The following is a 22,657-nucleotide window of genomic DNA, read 5'->3' as shown; positions in this document are numbered from 1 at the left end:
TTGTGGTGTGGCTGTCCCTCTTGGGGGGGGATTTCTCTCTTTCTGTCTCTCTGTCTCCCTCAATCCCTATAGCAAAAATCTCTCTTAAAAAAAAAGGTAGAAAATGCAAAAGCTTAATAGGTGGTTGCACATTGGTATCTCTGTTACAAATTCCTCATATGAATATCCTACAGAGAACTAGATTACTTGACTGATATGTATTGTCATTAAAGAGTATTAGATACTGAAGCAATTAGAATCTGCAATGTTTCTGAGGCATAGTGCGATCTTAGCGATGTTCATTTGTTTGAGAAGTCACTTGGGGTTTTCTCTCACATCTTGGTACAACTCCGTGACTAAGGATTGACTGTAGAAATTGCTGAAGCACTGAAAATTTACCCAATTAATTATTATGATATAATACTACAGTGTCACTCTATGTGTATAAACACCATGTGTTCATGTTTGGAGAAAGAGTGATCTTGTCCTCTTAACAAAGGACTCTTTCATGGCAGTCATGATGAAGTGGCAAGCAACCGGTAGGTACTAATGAGGGAGGTGACCATAGCTTTTCATTTTCAGTCATTATTTTCACTTTTACGTCAGGGTTAGAAAACAACATAACTTTAAATTAGTATTGTAATAGTATTTAATTACATAGGTCTGCCATGCAAAATTGTGTGCTATAAAGACAGTAAATCCAGTCATCCTTTCAACACATACTGGAAAACTCATTCTGAGACAGGTGCTGGGCCAGGCATTTGCACTGCAGTGATGGGAAAAGACAGACCCAGTTCCAGTCCTTCTAGAACTTAGTCAGTGGGGTGACAGATGTTAACTGACCACTCAAAAAATGTACTATTTCAGATTATGGTAAGTGATATGCAAAATAGGTACAGTTGTACACCAACATATAAGGAAAGGGATGTTTAAATTGAGCTCTGAAGAATGAATAGAGTTGACCAGGAGAAAAGGGGGAGGGAGAGAATGCAAAGAGCATTCCAGATCTAAAAGAAATTGAGAAACTGAAAGACCAGTGTTTCCAGAGAGTAATTCTTTGTATATGATTTTGGCCATGTCATTCAACTTGATTGTGTTTTAGGTTTCTTTGTTATAAAAATGAAGATTTCAGTACTGGCTTCTTATCATGCTAAATAACAACTGTCCCATAGGTCATGAAAAATTGAGCACTATTTTAAGTTCTAAAACGAGAGGTGCTGTAATGGCATACACCCTGCCAAAAGATACATCCAAAGGGAAAAAAATTAATAACTTGGCACCGAGCTCAGTTTATGCATGCAAGTAGATGATGAACGTCCTCTAATTATGTTTTGCTTTGGGATAGGATCACAATTGAATTTCTATAAATAAGAAGTCAATTCCTCTAAAGTAGAATTGTGAGCTTCATGTGCAAGTCTCTCATCTAATTGGATCAAATGAGTCATCAGGCCCATGTTGGTTAAGTCCATTATATTTTAACATACTGATGAAGAGTTTGCTCTTTATAAGGTAATTACTTGGGAAACCAAAGCAATTTGGCCCATTACCTTGTATACAAAGAACTGGCTTTATTTTTAGACTGTGATTTTTATCTGAATAGATGTTTCTAGTCATATATATGATGAACACTGGGTTAATTCAGTTTTGCCAAGAATACCTTTGCAGGACAGCTCAGAGGTGGCCTCTGCGAATCAAGATGACTCAGAGATCCTCACCATCCTCCTCTCTGTGAACTCCTGCAAATTATTATACATGGGTCAGAGTCTGGGGAGGCCAGGTGAGTATGTAGTGAAATGAGCCCAAGTCCAAATGTTCATTTTCATGTGGAAACAAATCCACATCTTGCCAGGAAGAGGCCTTCACAGTGGAACAGGTGCTGAATTCAGCCATCAGAGCCTCCTTACCTTCCTGTTTGTGACAGAGGCCCACCATTGTGGCGGAAGGTGATGTCAGTCTCATCCCTGCTGTGATCATGCAAGTGGTTAGGAAGGGATGCCAGCTCCCTCAGCTGGAAACTGTTATTCTCCATCTGGATTTTATTACCAGATTGTATGAAATGATGCTCTCCACTGGCCTCTCTGCTCACTGGAGGAACTGCTCAGTCACTGATGAGTGTGTGCTCACCCCTGCAGAAGAGATGTGGGCAACAGCTACTTCAGTCTCTGGCATGTGAGCTTCCCAACCAATTAACTATGGGAGCTGTTGTGTTGGTCAAGTGAATCAAAGGACAGGAAACAACCTATAATTAGAGGTGAAAGGCAGATAAAACCACAACTCTTTTGAACTGAGATGTATTCATTAACCCAAGATCGTATATGCTTTTTTTCTTAATTTGTTCTAGTAATGTTTTACTTGACAATTTCTACCAAAATAATAGTTCAGTTGATTAAAAAGATGTGGGATTTAAGAATAATTTTCCTTGACTGTTAGATGGGGAAATGAGAAGCCAACCTTCTGTGGGTTGCTGTGGCTCAGGCTGATTTTTGAGTAATCTGGAATCTGGATGAAGTTTATGCTAAAAAATTGGGCCCAGAAGCCAGACCAGAATGCCACAGCATGGACTCCCAATCACATCTTTGTGGGAATTTCCTTATGACTTATGGGACTGAAAGAAATAATTTCTTCCTTGCACTAGGAGAAAACCATGTAACAATGTCTTGAAGAAAAAGTCTTTCCTTCCATCTATTCATTGAAGAGTGGCTAGAAGTATGAGCTTTGGAGTGAGACAGGTGTGAGTTCAAATCCTGGCTTCACTTTGACTGACTATACAAATTTAATTTCCTTCTCTGTAAAATGGGAATAATAGCACTCATTTTGTTTTGAGGATTACATAATATAATATAATGGCATTTAATAAAAACTCAATAAATATTACATTATTATTATTATAATTCAACCAATATATAGTAAATGCCTTCCATGTGTTATGCATTATGAAAGATCTCAAGAAGCATTAACTGTAGTTGGGGGGAGAAATACAGAAACATGAAAAACAAACATGAGCACAACTTACTAATATGAATGAAGTCATAGGTAACATATAATTATAACTAAGCGAACAGGATAGAAGATTATCTGTAGGCACACAAAGTTCACTGAGCTCTGTATTAGTCAGAGAAAGCTTCATGGAAGAAGTGGGTGTTGGGCTGGTGATGGGTGGGATTTAGGGTTAGGATTCTAGCCACCATTTTCAGACTCACACGTATCCTGGGATAAAAGACATGCCTGGAGGGTTACAAGAAGATGCCATTCCAGGTAATGTTTACTATCTGGCCAACTATTGGCTACATAGAGGTAGTTCTTCCATGAAGAAAATTTTGTGCATGCCTATAGAAGATACAACCTGTCTTTTGTTGCAGTCTTCTGTGCTGAGAGAAAAATGATTCTTTTTCTTTTATTTTTCATTTATTCAGATCCTACTGTATTGATTACCTAACATATCTCCCATATGCTAGGTACTAGAAACACAGAGATGAAAATGATAAAAACCAACCTCATCTTCTTCCTTTGAACACCCAAATGTGGAGCTCTTGGGTTGTTCATGGAGCCAGTACCAGAAGCCTCCAAACGGTATCTTTCACTACCTCTGCTGCTGCACTACTGGAAAGGAGAATGGGAGATACTTTGACCCCACCAAGGTTTGACTAGGGAATGGATCAATCAGTGTCAAGGGAATCAATGGAATCAAAATGACTTTGAATATATCACCCACTCTCCTTAGAAGAGAAACTCCTCAAATCCTTTCTTTCTCTTCTCTCTCTTGTTCTCTCTTTCTCTCTCTCCTCCTCTCTCTGTTTCTCTGCTTATATACTCACCTCTTCCCATAGAGGTGTAGGCTAATATCCCCTCTCCTCTCAAAAAGTGATGGAGAGTATGCTTCTGAGTTCAATCCCCATACCTTCTTTTGACCCTTCCTATCTGCCAGTCTAGTTGGAAATTCACAAAGACTTACCTATGCACAGGGTCACTGTGCCTTAAGACCCCACACTTACTTTCCCCTCCTTGTGCTCAGGTTCAGGATGATCTACTCCATATCTCTCCGTGTGTACTTACCACATCCCCATTTTATAGAGCCTGGCCATCTTTCCAATTCTTCTTGCTGGGCCTTTATCTAGGTGGGGGAGCCAGGTTAGCTCTGTACATTCTTCTGGCTAGATCAAGTCACTTTTTCTCTTCCAAGGTTTATGTTCAGGAAGGAGTGGGAAGGGAAACCATTTCAGTCTTTTGCCCAACATCTACCTCTATTTAGTTCTTACTGAGTTTCATGCTAGACTAGTATGCTTTCCCTAGTCATTAATATTTGGATATTCCATTTTTATTTGACTTGTGGTCTTTGTAGGCAATTTTAAAAAAAGAAGTATTTTTTAAATTTAACTTTATTTATTTATTTATTTTAATTTGACCAGAGAGAGACAGAGTGAAATAGTAAGATTGTGAGAGAGCAAGAGCAAGAGAGAGAGAAGGAAAGTAAGAAAGCAACCATCAGGTCTGGGACTCGAACTGCTGTCAGCCATGTCAGAGTCCAGTGCCTTTAACCCCCACACCACCAGTGGGCCCTGTGTAGACAATTTTTTTTGCTAGATACTCAGAGGGGAGCAGAGTGAGTGGCATTCTAAATTCAAACTCAACAATTACGTATATAAAAACTGTTCTACTGAAGACTCAATTTGGGGTCTGATAATCAGGAATGTTCCTTTTCCATCTGGTAATTTTCACTGTTTGGCAACTGTGGGAGAGAAAAATTTATGTGTTCATTAAATCCATTTTCTTCTCTTTAAAAAATATTTTATTTTATTTTAATTTATTTTTTATGTATTATTTTAATTTGATCAGAGAGGGAGAGAGAGAGAGAGAGACAGGGAGAGAGAGAGATGGAAAGTGAGAAAGCAAGCCACCAGGTCTGGGACCTGAACTGCAACTGGCCATGTGGGAGTCCAGCACCTTTAACCACCATCAACCTTCTGGCCTCTTTTTAAAAAAAAAAATTTTATTTCAACTTTATTTATTTTATTATCTTTCACTACCTCTGCTGCTGCACTACTGGAAAGGAGAATGGGAGATACTTTGACCCCACCAAGGTTTGACTAGGGAATGGATCAATCAGTGTCAAGGGAATCAATGGAATCAAAATGACTTTGAATATATCACCCACTCTCCTTAGAAGAGAAACTCCTCAAATCCTTTCTTTCTCTTCTCTCTCTTGTTCTCTCTTTCTCTCTCTCCTCCTCTCTCTGTTTCTCTGCTTATATACTCACCTCTTCCCATAGAGGTGTAGGCTAATATCCCCTCTCCTCTCAAAAAGTGATGGAGAGTATGCTTCTGAGTTCAATCCCCATACCTTCTTTTGACCCTTCCTATCTGCCAGTCTAGTTGGAAATTCACAAAGACTTACCTATGCACAGGGTCACTGTGCCTTAAGACCCCACACTTACTTTCCCCTCCTTGTGCTCAGGTTCAGGATGATCTACTCCATATCTCTCCGTGTGTACTTACCACATCCCCATTTTATAGAGCCTGGCCATCTTTCCAATTCTTCTTGCTGGGCCTTTATCTAGGTGGGGGAGCCAGGTTAGCTCTGTACATTCTTCTGGCTAGATCAAGTCACTTTTTCTCTTCCAAGGTTTATGTTCAGGAAGGAGTGGGAAGGGAAACCATTTCAGTCTTTTGCCCAACATCTACCTCTATTTAGTTCTTACTGAGTTTCATGCTAGACTAGTATGCTTTCCCTAGTCATTAATATTTGGATATTCCATTTTTATTTGACTTGTGGTCTTTGTAGGCAATTTTAAAAAAAGAAGTATTTTTTAAATTTAACTTTATTTATTTATTTATTTTAATTTGACCAGAGAGAGACAGAGTGAAATAGTAAGATTGTGAGAGAGCAAGAGCAAGAGAGAGAGAAGGAAAGTAAGAAAGCAACCATCAGGTCTGGGACTCGAACTGCTGTCAGCCATGTCAGAGTCCAGTGCCTTTAACCCCCACACCACCAGTGGGCCCTGACAATACAATTTTTTTTGCTAGATACTCAGAGGGGAGCAGAGTGAGTGGCATTCTAAATTCAAACTCAACAATTACGTATATAAATTCTACTGAAGACTCAATTTGGGGTCTGATAATCAGGAATGTTCCTTTTCCATCTGGTAATTTTCACTGTTTGGCAACTGTGGGAGAGAAAAATTTATGTGTTCATTAAATCCATTTTCTTCTCTTTAAAAAATATTTTATTTTATTTTAATTTATTTTTTATGTATTATTTTAATTTGATCAGAGAGGGAGAGAGAGAGAGAGAGACAGGGAGAGAGAGAGATGGAAAGTGAGAAAGCAAGCCACCAGGTCTGGGACCTGAACTGCAACTGGCCATGTGGGAGTCCAGCACCTTTAACCACCATCAACCTTCTGGCCTCTTTTTAAAAAAAAAAATTTTATTTCAACTTTATTTATTTTATTTTAATTTATTTATTTTAAATTAAATTCATTTTTATATGCACCTTTCTGGGCACATGGGATATAATACTTCCTATCCCCCAAGAACTTTGGTGGGGCTTATAACTAGTTCTGGCCAATGAGACATGACATGTCACTTCCTGGTTGAATCTGTGAAATAGTCCTTTATAATTCAGCTTTTCTTCCTCTACCATAGTGACTATCAAGGCCTCATGTTCTATTACTAGATGGTGCAGCTACAAAATGGAACCCCACGTTTTCCTTCAAGGGAAGCTGCTCTAGAGAGCTGACAGACTCCACAAGGGACGTAGTATGAGTGAGAAATGAATTGTGGTTGGATTCACTTACTGAGATTTTTGTTGCTGCTGCATTATCTAGACATTCTGACTGATACAATAATCTGCTTACTTGCTGAAACTAACTTCTATTACTTCCCTGGCCCTGTAACTGCCATTTTTTTTTTTTTTCATAACTAGGACTTCTACAGCTAGTAGTTAGGATACTCCTCTTTTTTTCTGGACCTGGCTGAATAGAAGGTGCCACCATGGGAGTCCATCTGCCACAAGGACCAAAAGGTTTGATGCAAGGAGCCCAAGAGCCAGGACATCTACCTGAGGCTGTTGGTCAAGCGGTACTGATTTCTGGCCAGACGGACCAACTCCACATTCAACCAGGTTGTGCTGAAGAGGTTGTTCATGAGTTGCACCAACTTGTCACCTCTGTCCCATTCCAGGATGGTCTGCAAGATGAAGCTTTCTGGCCAGAGAAACAGAACGGCTGTGGTTGTAGGGACCATTATAGATAATGTGCACGTTCAGGAGATGCCCAAACTGAAGATGTGGTTGTGTGTGACCAGTGTGTGGCTCACAGTCACATCTTCAAGGCTAGGGGCAAGATCCTCACCTTTGACCAGCTGGCCCTGGACCCCTCAAGGGCTGGGGCACTGTCCTGATGCAAAGGCATCAAAGTTCTTGCAAAGGCTGTGACATGTACTGGCATTTTGGTGAGGCCCGGGGAACCTCGCACAGCCACACCAAACCCTATGTCTACTCCAGGAGTCAGAAGTGGGAGCGTGCCAGAGGCTGACATGCCAGCTGAGGCTACAAAAACTAACCCCAGATCCTGCCCTCTTATTAAAAGCTCTTGGATTCTGACAAAAAGAAGAAGAAAAGAAAAGATAAAAAGGAAAGGAAAGAGGAAAGAAAAGAAGAAAAGGAAAGGAAAGAAGAGAAAAGAAAAGGGAAGAAGACATAGAAAAAGAAAAAAAAAAGAAGTTAGGATACCACATAACCAGTTCCTGACTGCTAACTGCTGGTTCAATTTAATGCTAGGTTTTCAGGAACTAAATGAGGGTGGCAAATATTCTACTGCTTGGACCTTGAATTAAAACAAAATGAAATAATAATAATAGTAATAATAATAATAATAAAATAGAATGAAAGGAAAGAAAAAGAACGCTTTTGCTTTAGACACATTTGTCTAATTCTATGTAGATGGCTGAATTTTCTTGGCTCTGGCTGAATGTGACAAATACCTGCAGCTCTCTTGTCAGAAGACTTAGCTTCGAGGGTCACGGGTAATCTCATTAAAGAGATTTTACTAACCGAAACCACCACAGCAGGATTGTAATAGCTGGAAATCCTGCCTTCCTTCCTTCCTCAGTACTTTAGAGAGTGCCCTATTGCTCCTGAAAAATAAATAGCTCTTCGGCCCTTCTGTTCCCTTTCATAAGAAAACTTGGAAAAAGTATTTATAATCCCAGAAAATGGAAATAGAGACTTTTGTAATGTTCTCAGCTGAGAACCATATTAGTTTGCTAGGGATGCCATAATGAGGTACCACAGACTGAGTGGCTTAGATGACAGAAACTTATTTTCTCACAGTTTTGAAGGTCAGACGTTCAGATCAATGTGCCAACAGGATTGGTGTCTGGTATGGCCACTTTCCTTGGCTTGCAGATGGCTGCCTTCTTGCTATGTGCTTGCCAGACTTTTCCTCTGTGCACAGTGGAGGGAGAGGAGTCTTGGATGTCTCCTCCTCCTCTTATAAATACGACACCAGCCCTAGTAGATTAAGGCCCCACCTTTATGACCTCACTTAACCCTTATTACCTCCTTATAGGCCCTATCTCTGAATATAGTTCCACTGAAAGTTAGAATTTTAATGTATGAATTTGGGAAGAAACTTATTTTATCATAGAACTATTTTGAGTAATTGATCTTTGGTAATCAGGTTGTCTTCTGAAATTTCAGTGGACTTAGGTGCAGTGCATATTGTGAGAGGACCCTGGGGACAACAAGATGTAGCAGTGGCTGGAAACTGCACTCTTAGGAGTATAGGCCTTGCTTGTGTGAGCAATGCATCTCTTCTGAAAAAAGTTCCCAGGGTTGCCTATATTCTCCCTATACGTGGAGGCAGGGGACAGCCCTCTGCCTTCCACTGCCCACACTGCCTCCAAGTGACATCCTAAAATACAGATGTAAGAAATTCACTCCCTAGCCTGAAATCCTTCAATGATTTTGCATTATCTTCAGGTTAAAACACAAAGTTTTTGATATATTTTGTCCACCATGGTGTCATTAGCACCTAGCATCAGGTACGACACAAAACACGTGTCCACAAATGCTCAATGATTAGGCACACACCAGTCTTCAGCATGGGGGTCTCCCCGCTTGTCCTGAATGAGCAGGCCACTTTGCAAATGTTGTGCAAAGGCCCTGAGCCCCAGCTGCTTTGGCCCTCATTAACTATTCAGCTGACGACCTGTGGGCAGATTTGCTGATGGAAGCTGGGAGATTCTACAGACAGGTGGGGTCTGCTCCTAACAAGAACATGGCAGGCCATCACTGATGGCCTCTATAAGGGAAGATTTATAAGCATGAATGGAGGTTTATGTCTACGTGTAGTGGGTCCCACTCTGGCCATAAATGACCACCACTCATCTGGGGAAAATGTCCAATTATAAGACTTAAAGGAAGTAAACTTCAAAAATCATGGCAAAAGTCATTGAGTTACTGCCTGTGACTTTCTTTTCCAGATTTAGTTCTGGAAAATAGCATTAAACATGTTTGGGATTAAGATAAAGGAGAAAAACATGCTTTTTGCAGGAGAGCTTCTTGTCTAAAATACACTCTTTGAGGTTTACATGGGAGAACAAAGCTTTTCTCTCACAAAGACATTTGTATGATCTGGTTTGTTTTTTAGCTACTTAAATCCCTTTGGACCTGTTTTGCCCTATAGGATTGGAGTATGGGTAGAGATTAAGTCTGATGGCCATTGATGGGAATGACATAAAAATCCTGCGCGTCAGGGAAATAAGTTCCCAATGTGAGAGATGGAGGCTGGCAGCAAACTACTCTCCATTTTAACCACTGGCAATCAAACACGTCCTGTCTCCTCTCAGTTTAGCTCTAAGGTTGTCTTGAGGCCTCTTGTTAAGATGCTGACAACATTGTGCTTTTATACTTTCCTGCTTGTGCCTATGACTTGTGCCTTGGTACTCAGAGGTACACCTTCCTCTCAGGTAGCCCACCCCAGGGAGTGGGTCACTGATTTCTCCTCTAATTCCAGTCCTGAGACTACATCAGGGTCTGCAACTGCAGTGCCCCATGGAAGCAATTCCCTCTGGTTAGTGGTTACTCTAACTTTTCTTTTTGTAAATTCGCAAACTTCCTTTTCATGGGTTAATGCTCAGCTATTTGCAGGCACCTCTGTCATTTATTCCAAACTCAAGGAGAGCTTTTTGAGATGAGCAGTATCGACCCCCTCATGGTGAGGGAGAAGGCTGACCAGGGCACAGAAGGTGAGTATGAGATCCATGGGGCAGCAGCAGACCCAGGCATGGAGCTCGGGGCTATCCCAGCTCAGTCCTCATTCCTACCATCTACTTGCTTTTCCTTCCAAAATTACTGAAGTCTACAGTTCTGGTACATTTCCCACCTCCCATGACTTCTTCATTTCTTTAAAAAAAATTATATATATTATTTACATTTAAACACTATACATCTTTACAGTGTACAACATGGTTTGTCCCAGCACAAATACAATGCATATCAGTCAAGACAAAGACATTACCATATAAATTGTCATCAGCAAATAACTTCATTTCTGTGTCAATTAAACTCATTGCTTCTTTCCCTGTCCCCTCCCTCCCTTCTCCTGTTACCCACACCCTATATACCTCTCTCCCCTTACTATCTCTAGTATCTTCAGTCGCCCTCCCTGCTATTATACCTTCTAGTCTTTCAGTTTCTGCTATAGAGAGGAAACATTTCATATATATTGAGCAGGGACATGCAAAATGTCTTTCATAGACTGGCTTGCTTCGCTTAGCATTAAGTCTTCCATATATGTCCACTTAAAAAATTTTTTTTCACACATTCTATCACTGTATATCATTACAGAGCACAAAATGCATTTTCCCAGCATAAATGCAATGTATATTAGCCCGGTAAAAGATATTTTTATACATATTATCAACAGATAATTTTCCATTTTTGTGTCCTTTAAATGTTTTACTTCTTTTTCTCCTTGATTCCCTTCCTCTCATCCTCCTCCCTTTTCCATCCTCCTCCCACACTGTCTCTAGCATCCACAATTATTCTCCATGCTTCTATATCTTCCAGTCTTTCAGTTTCTGCCATAGAGTGCGAAAATTCGGTATATATTAAGTGGAGACATACAGTGCCTCTTTTTCATAGTCTGGATTGCTTTGCTTAGCAGTAAATTCTAAAACCAAGTGAGACTCAAGGCTCATGTAGAAGTCCAGGGTACTGATGCATTCTGATGCATTCAGCTTAGACTTCTGATGCTCATGTTCATTCCAGATATCATGTAATTACTCCTCTTCTTTCTTCTTCCCAGTCCAATCCAAATTTTTCCAAGTCAAGTTCAGGCTTAACTCCCACCTCCCCCCATGAAGGCTTCTCTAGGCACTGCAGTCTACATGGACCTCTTGCTTCTTAATGCTGGGGAGCAATTTAGAATTTCATTATTTTCTGATCTCACTGGGATGATGTAATCTCTTATTTCCTTGGGGTCAGGGATCATGTTTTCCTCTACTTCTTACTTTCTGTAATAACTAGAACAGTTCTAGGCAAATTACGTGTCCAATGAATAAGTTTGCCTTTTAGTCCTGGGGATAATTTTTACATTGAAACCATTCAGAATATATAAAGGCCAGTTGAAAAATGTAATCAGAGCTCCAACAGCCATGAGGCGTATGGTCTGGATTAATCTGTCTCATTCTGACCTTTAAGATCCTCCATTTACATATTTATGCCCTACTAGTGGTGATTTTAAATCATGGTGAAGTTTGGGCTTTACCACAAATCTTGAGTTCAACTTAAAAAAAATTATTATTATATTTTAAAGTTTGCTATAGGGCACATGCACTCACCAGGGAAAAAGAAAGAAAGAAAGTGAGAAAGCACTTTCTGGATGCTGGGTCCAAGTTCTCGGCCACCATGCCATCTGCTGGCCCAGGTTTTGACTTTTATTCATTGGAACTTCAAAAAGAAGAATTCAGGATAATCTTGGTCTTCATTTGTTTAAAATGCAGAACCTCAGATCATATCCCAGATCATCCACGTACGAATTTCAAGTTGGGGCTTGAGATAAATTCTCCAGGTAATCTTAATGCTCAATAAAGTTAAATAAATAATGTTGTATAATTTTTGTTGCTGAATAAAAAGGTATAATTATGATATGATTTCAAAGCATATTCCCAGACAACAATGAATGGAGGATCCAGGAAGATGATATCTAGGTGACCCAAATGTTTTATTTTAAAATGTGCAATGCATCTTATTTGCCAGCCATGGCTCATTTATAGTCTCATGATCTCTCACCTTCTCGCACCTTTTGGGTGCATCACACTGAATATGTATTTGATCTTTAAACCAATTCCTCATCCCCAGAGTAAGTGTTTGGAGTCATGCTGGAAGCTTTGCAATGCTAAAACGGGACTTCAATGTGGTTGACAAGCTCCTTGGAACTTCTCAGGTGCTTCCCTTACTCTTTTCCCTTCCAGTTTAGGTTAGTTTTCTCTAAACTTTAATGATGGAAAGATCACCAAGACCTGCCTCTCTTCTCACAGCTTTTGGAGGTACTAATCAGGACTGGTGTGGTGTGGCAGCTCACTGGCTCCTCTGGGTTTACCAACAACACAGGTCAGGGCAGCGTCGCTGCCATCACAGGGTCATAGGGTGAATGGCAGTTGGTTGGGAAAGATAAATAAGACAGGATGGGAAACAAAGCAAGGTTATTATTACAAGAAGTGTCACCCAGATTGTAGTGGAGCTTACCCAATGAAATATCACTCAAATCATGACCCAACCCAAAAGGGAAATAACCCCTACACTTCCAGAATTGATTGCAGTACTGTGATTGTGTGGTCATTAAAATGTCACTGGTAGAGTGAAATAGTTGAGAATGCTGACTATAAAACGAAATTGTCTGTTAATTCTTCTCAAAATATTCCAAGCATTATTGAATGACCAGTTTATTAGGTCTCTAGAGAAATAGTTATGACTTAAGGCCTCTTTAAAATGTAGACCCACCATTCTCTTTTTCCCTCCTCCCTCTCTCTCTAATTTCTCTCTCTGTCATTGCTATCTGTATCTGTATCTCTATCTCTCTCCAAGTTCATGAGGAATTTTTTTTTTAATCATCTGAGGAGCCATGCTAACGAGGACTTGAATTTCCAGTACTTGGCACAATACAGTTTATTACTGCTGACGGTACAGCTTTACTGTGGTTCCATAAAGGAAGACTGCCCTCTTCCAGGAAGAAGGCTTCCATGAACCTTTGAAATTTCATCTTCCATTTGATCACTTCACGACTTCTCGAGATGGGATACCGTAGGTGAAGATATCATATGGCCAGCAGCCTCCACACGCAATCTCATCCACCTTTTATTAAAATACCTATGACACAGAAACTGAACATGGAAAATGTGGAAGTTTACAACGATGTCTGAAAAAGAACACTAATGGAAAATAAATGCCACAATCTTGGATGAATCCTTACTGATTATATAAGGGGCAAAAGAAGTGTTTTTAATAAATGCCTATGGCACACCCTGATTTTAGATCATGCGAGAGTGACATGAAAAATCTGGGGAAACAATACATTGTCTGCTCTCTACTCCACTAGGCAGAGACTCAGGGCTTGTACCCATCTGAATTTAATGCAATTGCCCTACCTTGCAGGTGTCAAACCATTAAGTGGCCAAAGTACTCTCTTCCTATCCTTTACCCAGTCCACTATCTTGTTTTCCTGCATGCACAGGAGGGAGGAATCCCAGACAACAAGAAGAAGGAGTGCGTTGTTGATTAGAAGGTGTCTATGTTTTGGTAGGTGCAGTGTCTTAGTTTAGTTTGGATTCCTCTAGCATCAGACAGTGAGACGAAGCAAATCATTTATTTTGGAAGGGATCATAGGAAGTGTGGTGGGGTAGTAAACAGTCCAGGGAGAGAGGGCAGCAAATAAAGGGTCTTTTTAATTTTAGGTATACTTATTTTATTCATGATGGAGAGCATGTGTGATAAAGAGAGAGAGGGAGAAAAAGTAAGAGAGAGAGAGAAAAGCACTTTCAACAGGGTCCTACCACATTGCAATCTCCTTTCTCCTGCTCTTGGGATCTTGGGGATGTGTGCTTGCACCAGCGTATTTCAGATCAACTAGGCCAGAGATCTGGACCTGCGGTCAGCCATGTGGCTTCCAGAACAGCTCTGTGTACTCTTGACTGCACCACCTAGGCTATTGTTCTCATCAAGCAAGTTAACTCTATAGTTAACTGGAATTTAATTCCTCTGGATAACTCTGAGTGACAGTCTAAAACAGAGCCCTCAGAGTCCCTCACCTCTGAGGTGAGGGAGCTGGGATATTTATATACCCATATATTTTTATTTCTATCAGCTAGTCGTCAGAGGGGCATGGTGTAATTTCCCTGGCACATGTGGCCTGCTGTGCCCAGGAGTAGAGCTGCTCTGTGGGCCACAGAAAACCCCCAGGGAAATTAATTAGGTGCTGACAAGTAGAGGCTGATGTGCTCTGAAATGTTAGGGCTGAGGGGATCAGGGCAGGGTGCTGACAATATCTGCTCCAGTACATAACTTGTACCACCCAGATTTTCCTGTGCCTCATGTTAGGTTTACCCTCTCCTATCACTGATGCTTCAAGGTCACAAATAAAAAGAAAAAAAACATTAAAGTAAGATTAGTGGGCAAAGATCTCACTGCTGCTGCAGTTGTCCGAAGTTATTCATTCATCCTCTCCCTTTTTTTTCCACCATTGTACATCCCTCTTCTCCTTGGTGAGCATTTCTGCAGAGTGGCTTCAATAACAGAAATGTATTGTCTCAGTTCAGGACACCTTAAATCCGAGAGCCAGGGTCTTAGCAGGTGTGCTCTCTTCCGAGGCCTCTCACCATGGCTTGCAGATAGCTGACTTTCTGCCGAGTCTTCTCATGATCTTGCCTTTGGTTATGAGTGTCCTGGTGTTTCTTTGTGTGTCCACCTTTCCACTCGTTATAAGGACACCAGTCAGATTAGATTCCGCCCACTGTAATGGTGGTTTTTTTTTTCTTCCTAATTCACCTCTCAAAGAGTTAATTTAAAAAGATAGGCACAATGTGAAGTACCAGAGGTTAGGGCTTCAACATAAAATTTGGTGGGGGGTTACCCAATGAACCCATAACACCCACTCAAAGCTCTAAGCCCCCTGACTCACTATTAACTGAGCTGGAGCAATATTCATAAGTGTGGTGGATACAGTCTCCAAAATGTGAAGGGGTTTACTGAGCATCATGCCACTTTCTTGGTGGTATGGTAGGAGATGCCAAGTACACTGATGTGTTTTCTGCGTGGAGGAGTGAACTGGTATTGCGATTGGCCTAAGAGGGGAAAAACCTAGTACTAACTTGCTACGTAAGCCTACTTGTAAGACTCATTGTGTTCAAGAGGGCTGAGTGACCTAAGGTTGACTTCAGCTGCAGAGGAAATGAAAATGTTGGTAACAGAAAGAAAAGAACAGGGCCTATTTCCAGGGAACAAGATTAGAAGCAGAGGTGCCCTAATGCCAGCACCAACTAATCTGGGATTGAAAAACATCTCCCTTTATCCTGGTATCAGCCATCCTGGACTGCCAAGCAACCTCACCCCATTGGCACCAACCAGTCAGAGACTGGCCTGGCCCTTAGCCCCTAACCAACTAATGTGAAACCGACAGACAACTCCCTTCCAGCTCCTTGTGCTGTAAAAGACCCACCCTCTACAATCAGAGAGACAGATCTAAGGTTTCCTCCTGTAACGTTACTGGCTGGCTAGGCAATAAATTCTTTCTTGCTCCTAGATCTGGTGTCATAGTGATTGTTATGTATATGTATTGGGCAATAGATCTGCGTGTTTGGTAACAGCATGTGCCTAACCAATGGACCCCTAAGATTTTTACTTATCAAGGTAGATTCTCCAATTGTAAAGTTAATCTCCTACCCATGATCCGGATATATTTAACCAGTGGACCAGAGTACTTATTACTTCCTACCCACCCCCAGCATGATTAAATAGTCACTAGTATAGTGACCCCACCAGACCCTCGTCAGAATATCCAGACGAGGGACCAGCAGTTAGCGTAATGGCTATGTCGCTGGACTCCCACCTAGTCGACCATGGTTTGCGTCCCGAACCCAGTGGCTTAAAACTCACGCTGGGTGCGTGTGCGTGCATTCCCAAGATCCCTAGAGGAGAAAGGAGGAGAAGGGATTGCGGCGTGACCATCCCCCCTGGGGGGTGATTTCTCACTTTCTGTCTCTCTGTCTCTCTCTGTCTGGCAAGTGCACGCACCCTATAGCAAAAACCTCTAAAAAAAAATAAAGAAAGAAAGAAAAGGAATATCCAGACGATCTAGGCTCTGTTAAACATTCTTGTAACACAGCTATGAGGGCATGGCAGTGAGTATATATTTCTGTTTCCAGTGAGGGCAAATTGCTTTTGATTCTCCTTTCAGTTGGAGTTAGTAGCCTCACACCAAGCACCAGCAGCTATGTTGTTTTCTTGCACATGGAACGACAGCTTGGTTGAGCTAGTACCTGGTTTAGTTAAGGTAGTGCACCTTCAACACCGCTATCCTGCTGTTTTTTTTCTAGGGGACAGACTGATGAGCTAAATGGAGGTCTGGAGGGGGACGGTTCTCCCAGCTGCCTTTACATCTTAGGGTGACCCTAGTCTGCTATCCTTCCTATGTTGGCGCATTGCTTTTGATGTTCTTATCAAAGGCAGAGGAGGCTCATTTCAAGGTTTTCACCTGTGTTTTCCTCTAATGTGTGAGTTAGAAGACAGATAGCATACAGATTGTTTTAACAGAGGAAACTTAATGTGAGGAATTGTCCAATAGTTACTAAGTAACTAGGAAGACAGAGACAGAAATTGCAGATAGCAGCTACTACTCTCCAGGTGGGGGGAAAGGTAAGAAGCTGGAATGATCGATCAGTAGAAGCCGGGAGTAGGAGTAGAACTCAGACCTCTGAAAGCAGGCCACTACTCAGCTTATGCTGATGACACTGAGCTCAAAGAGAGGCTCACTGGGACTCTGACCCGGAATTCTTAGGAGGAGGCCATGGCCAGCTGGTGCTGGTGTCTCTGAGGCTAGCCTGGCAAGTGTTGGCGAAAGCGTGAACTGGATGCATGTTGTGATGGCGGCAAATGCCGCTGCCAAGGTGAGCAGTGAGACCAGGTGAGGACAGGAGCGTGAGGCCAGTAGGAAGCACAAGTCTCATCCTCCCAGATTCCCCTGTTGTGGAGGTGAAGGGGGGAGGGAGTGGGAGAGGTGAGGTGGGGTGGAGCTGAGGGACAGTAGCTTAATAAGTAGCACAGGGCTCTTATTCCAGATATCAGACAGCCAATATGAGGTCCTTCTAGGCCATGTTTGTTCAGATATGTACTCGAGAACTCAAGAAATAACCACAGAGTAGGTCTAAAAATACATTGAATCTATGATATGACAGACTTGGGCCCAGACTCTACTTATCACTAGGCCTCCAATGTCCCTTCTATATCAGATGTTCTGATGACATTTTGGGTCCCCAAGTGTTAGTATCACCTCAGATCCTGTAACCCTTGAAAAATTATATGGATACTCTTCCTTCTCTGGAGTGTGATTACTCAGTACATGACTCTGTCGCTTTGGGAAAAACTGGTGGAATCATAGCTGAGGCCATTAGCTGTAGCATTACTGAGTTCTTCACAAGGGAACCCAATCATTCATCGATCAGGTCAAGATCAGAGCATTAGCTCAGGTCTGGAAACTGGGTGAGACGTCATGATTTTCCACGGAGGTAGCTGATGTTCGCTTTCTGCTCATCCCCTTCTAATCTCTTGTGATCAGATGTATCACGCACCACACTTGTTGGTTGCCCATCTGTCTTGTCCTTGGGAACACCACGGCAGTCCCAGCTGCCATCGTGACCTTCCTGTTCACTGTGATAATAATGCCCTGCTCTTGCCACTGATGGTTCAGTGCTGCTACCTGGCTTCTGTTCTTTTGGAATCTGACCACCCCCACTGACTGGAGAGCCCAGTGGTGTCTGCCTTCTGTAGGCTGGCATTGGCAGGATGAGGTGCTGGAGGTGCTGCTGAGGTCACTACAACCCTTTCAACCAATCACAGTTCACAACTGGAGAGAGAGATCAGGTCACTAGCACTCAGTGAATCGGAATGCCTGGACTCAAGTCTTGGTTCTGTCAGGTACTTGCAATATGACCTTGGACAAAACTTCAATGCCTCTGTGTCTCAGTTTCTCTCCCTGTAAAATGGGGATAATATAAGAGGTCTTGAAAAACTTCATTAAAAAGTTGGGGCCAGCAGATGACATAATGTCTACGTTGCTGGACTTCTATGTAGTTGACCATAGTTCGGGTCCCAGACCTGGTGGCTTAAACTCACACCAGGCACGTGTGCGTGCGTGCTCAAGATCCCGAGAGGAGAATGGAGGAGAAGGGATTGTGGCATGGCCATCCCCCTGGGGGGCGATTTTTCACTTTCTGTCTCTCTCTCTCTGTCTTACTGGCGAGTGCATGTACCCTATAGCAAAAACCTCTCCAAAAAATTAAAAAAAAAAAAGAAAAATTTCATTAAAAAGTATGTATTACAGGGGCCAGCAGATGGTGTGGTGGTTAAGGCACTGGATACTCCCACATGGCTGACCATGGTTTGAGTCCTGGACCTGGTGGCTTGCTTTTTCACTTTCCTTCTCTTTCTGTGTCTGTTCTTCTCTGGTCAAATGAAAATAAATGAATGAATAAATAAAATTAAAATAAATAATTCTTTTAAAAAAGTATGTATTATGAAAAAAACTATGCATGTATTTAAACTTTTTTATTTTTTGCAATAGGAAAAAAACTCCTTTAATTCCATTTTTCATAAACTTTCATTTTTTTTAATTGCCAGAGAATTCATGTGCTTGGTAGACAATGCTAAAAAGAGAATGGGAGAGGGTGAAAGCAAGGTGCGATCCCTTCTTCATTTCTTCAGCCTTTAGGATTTGGGGCATGCATCTGCTGGTGTATTTTTCAAGCTGCCAAGGCCAGGATTTGAACTGTGGTTAGCTATGTGAGATCAGGTTCTCTTAACCATTAGCTTATGGGGCTAGCCATTTTCTTTTTCTTTCTCCCTTTCTTTCTTTTTTTTCCTTTGAGAGGTTTTTTTTTTTTTTTTTTTTTTTTTTTTTCTTTAAGTGGTCCTGGCTGCGCGCGACGAATGCTCGCCAGAAAGACAGAAAGAGACAGAGAGACAGAGAGACAGAAAACGAGAAATCACCCCCCGGGAGGATGGCCACACTACAATCCCTTCTCCTCCATTCTCCTCTCGGGATCTTGGGCACACACGCACACGTGCCCAGAGTGCGTTTAAGCGATTAGGTCCAGGACTTGAACCGTGGTCGACTACATGGGAGTCCAGTGACATAGCCATTATGCTAGCTGCTGGTCCCTCTTCTTCTTTTTTTTTAACAGCATCTCAGTATGTTACAATTCTCCTGCCTTGGCCTGCTGGGACTACAGGCTTGTGCCACAGTGCCTGGCTCTTACTTACTTTCTTATTTATTTGCTTCAGACAAGGTCTCATTTTGTTGCCCAGGCCAGCCTTGAGCTCCCAGTCTTACCTCAGCCTCCCCAGACTGCTGGGATTATAGGTGCATGACACTGCACCCAGCCTTTAAGCTGATTGGACCTAGAACTGAATCTGGGCTTCTCAAGTGGTCCCAGCCTGTGGAGCACAGCATCCTGGCAGCTCGTGTCACTGAAGCTGCACTCTTCCATGACCTTTCTGAAGTCCCCTCACAATAGTTTTATGTCAAAAGGCTGTTGGGTAGATTAAATGAGTTAATCTCTAAATCTCTAAAGTGCTGAGAACAGTGCCCCATGGATTATAAACCCCAAAAGATCATTAGCTATTATCATTCCTATTAAAGCGGAAAACTGACTCCCATGTAGTCGACTGCTGTTTGCGTCCCAGACCCCCTGGCTTAAACTCACGCCGGGTGTGTGTGCATGCGTGCCCAAGATGCCAAGAGGAGAATGGAGGAGAAGGGATTGTGGTGTGGCCATCCCCCCTGGGAGGGTGATTTCTTGCTTTCTGTCTCTCTCGGTCTGGCGAGCGCACGTCCTGCCTTGGCCTGCTGGGACTACAGGCTTGTGCCACAGTGCCTGGCTCTTACTTACTTTCTTATTTATTTGCTTCAGACAAGGTCTCATTTTGTTGCCCAGGCCAGCCTTGAGCTCCCAGTCTTACCTCAGCCTCCCCAGACTGCTGGGATTATAGGTGCATGACACTGCACCCAGCCTTTAAGCTGATTGGACCTAGAACTGAATCTGGGCTTCTCAAGTGGTCCCAGCCTGTGGAGCACAGCATCCTGGCAGCTCGTGTCACTGAAGCTGCACTCTTCCATGACCTTTCTGAAGTCCCCTCACAATAGTTTTATGTCAAAAGGCTGTTGGGTAGATTAAATGAGTTAATCTCTAAATCTCTAAAGTGCTGAGAACAGTGCCCCATGGATTATAAACCCCAAAAGATCATTAGCTATTATCATTCCTATTAAAGCGGAAAACTGACTCCCATGTAGTCGACTGCTGTTTGCGTCCCAGACCCCCTGGCTTAAACTCACGCCGGGTGTGTGTGCATGCGTGCCCAAGATGCCAAGAGGAGAATGGAGGAGAAGGGATTGTGGTGTGGCCATCCCCCCTGGGAGGGTGATTTCTTGCTTTCTGTCTCTCTCGGTCTGGCGAGCGCACGCGCCCTCTAGCGAAAACCTCTCAAAAAAATATTGGAAAAGAGATAAATAATAGTTATTTTTGAATTAAATAAATTGGCAATCTGGAAAAAAAATTAAAAACCAATGAAAAACTCCTCAAAATTACATAGAATTCAGTAAAATGGCACAGATCAGCAGTTTCCTTAACATTCACAATAGTCCTTCACAATGTTTTGAAAAAATGGATGATAAATCTTACAAGAGTAAGTATTTATGTAACAGAAACTGCAAAACTTTAAAAGCAGCCAGACAGTGGGGGACTGTGCTCCTGGACGGTAAGTCTCACTGCTTTAGAGGTATTAATTCTCCTAAAATCAACTTAAACATTTATTACACAGTTCCAATCAAAACCCAAACACTATTTTTTGATTTGAAAATATTTCTCCAGTTTATCTCAGAGAATAAATAATAAGAGTAGTAATAACAAATGTTAGAATAAGAATAACACAGTATCTATCACCACCAGATGTCAAAATACATCTGTAAAGTCAACATAGATTAAATATTTTTACTAGTGGATAAATATACAAAAAGGAAAAAAAAAATAAGAAAACTCTGCAAGTCTCAAGGGGACATTAGGTACCAAAGTTCCATTTTGTATAACAAAGTTGAAAGTTAGTGTAACAAAGTTGCAATTTCAAATTAGAAAGGAAAATGTAGCTAATTCCATAAATGACTTTCTAGTAAGTGGCCAGTCACCTGAGAAACAATTAAAGGTGCTTCTCTATCTCAAGATTTACTCCAAAATAAATTTGTAACTGGTTAATAATTAAGCATAAAAATACGTAATTATAAGAAAGGTAAAATTAATAAATGTCATATAATTGGTGTGGGGAAAGGGAAAGACTATGTAAGGTAGAAAAAAAAGACATAATTGGGACCAGCAGTTGGAGTAATGGCTATGTTGCTGGACTCCCATGTAGTCGACCATGGTTTGAGTCCTGGACCTGGTGGCTTAAATTCACGCCGGGCACGTGTGTGTGCGTGTGTGTGCCCAAGATCCCGAGAGGAGAATGGAGGAGAAGGGATTGTGGTGTGGCCATCCTCCTGGGGGGTGATTCCTCGCTTTCATCTCTCTGTCTTTCTGGTGAACACACGCGCCCTATAGCAAAAATCTCTCTCAAAAAAAAAAAAAAAAAAAAAAAAAAAAAAAAAAAAGAAAAGAAAGACATAGTTTGCAATAATCAAGTCAAGGATATGCACATTTTCCTCTTCTTCAACACTGACATTATATTATGTTGTATATATTTATTAATAGTTTTAGTAGTGAGATACAAGGCAGGCAGGGGGATGTGAAGACAGATCAGTCCAAAGGAAACACAAACAACAGCTCTGCTCAAGATCAAGCCCTCCGCCATGTTGTAGACTCACCGGAAGTTGGTTCCTGCACCCTGGACATCCAAAGTATATGAACAATCTGATCCTAAATGTCATGTAGGAAAGCGAGAAATACAGAAAAACCAAAATAATCTTGAAAAAAGAAGAACTAGATGGAGGACTCACTTCCCAATTTCAAAACTTATTATAAAGCTACATTCATCAAACTTTGGTACCAGCACAAAGATAGACACAAAGATTCATGGAGTAGAACTGGAAATCAACCCGTATATCTCCAGTCAATTAATTTTGATAACAGGGACAAGGTTAGTCAAAGAAGTCTTTTCAACAAGTGGTTCTGGAACAACTGCATATCCACAGGCAAAAGAATAAAGTTGTATCCCTACCTAAAAACCATATAAAATATTAACCATATATAAATTAGATCAAAGAACTAAATATGAATTAAAACTATAAAACTCTTAGAAGGAAACATAAGTGAAAATCTGTACAACCTTGGGTTAGCAACGATTTCTTCAGTACATCAAATGCACAAGAGATTAAAGAAAAAATAGATACATTGAACTTCGTCAACATTTAAAACTCTTTA

At 41.5% G+C, this 22,657-nt stretch overlaps 1 pseudogene; it reads left to right on the top strand.

Moving 5' to 3' along the window:
• Window positions 1-496: 496 nt before the first annotated feature.
• On the top strand, window positions 497-7,536 carry LOC102486621 (60S ribosomal protein L18-like; annotated as a pseudogene).
• Window positions 7,537-22,657: the final 15,121 nt, after the last annotated feature.

This window comes from Tupaia chinensis, unplaced genomic scaffold (genome assembly GCF_000334495.1).
Source record: "Tupaia chinensis unplaced genomic scaffold, TupChi_1.0 Scaffold147123_1, whole genome shotgun sequence".
In the NCBI taxonomy this organism is placed as follows: Eukaryota; Metazoa; Chordata; class Mammalia; order Scandentia; family Tupaiidae; genus Tupaia; species Tupaia belangeri.
This window is presented reverse-complemented; position numbering and strand designations above follow the sequence as displayed.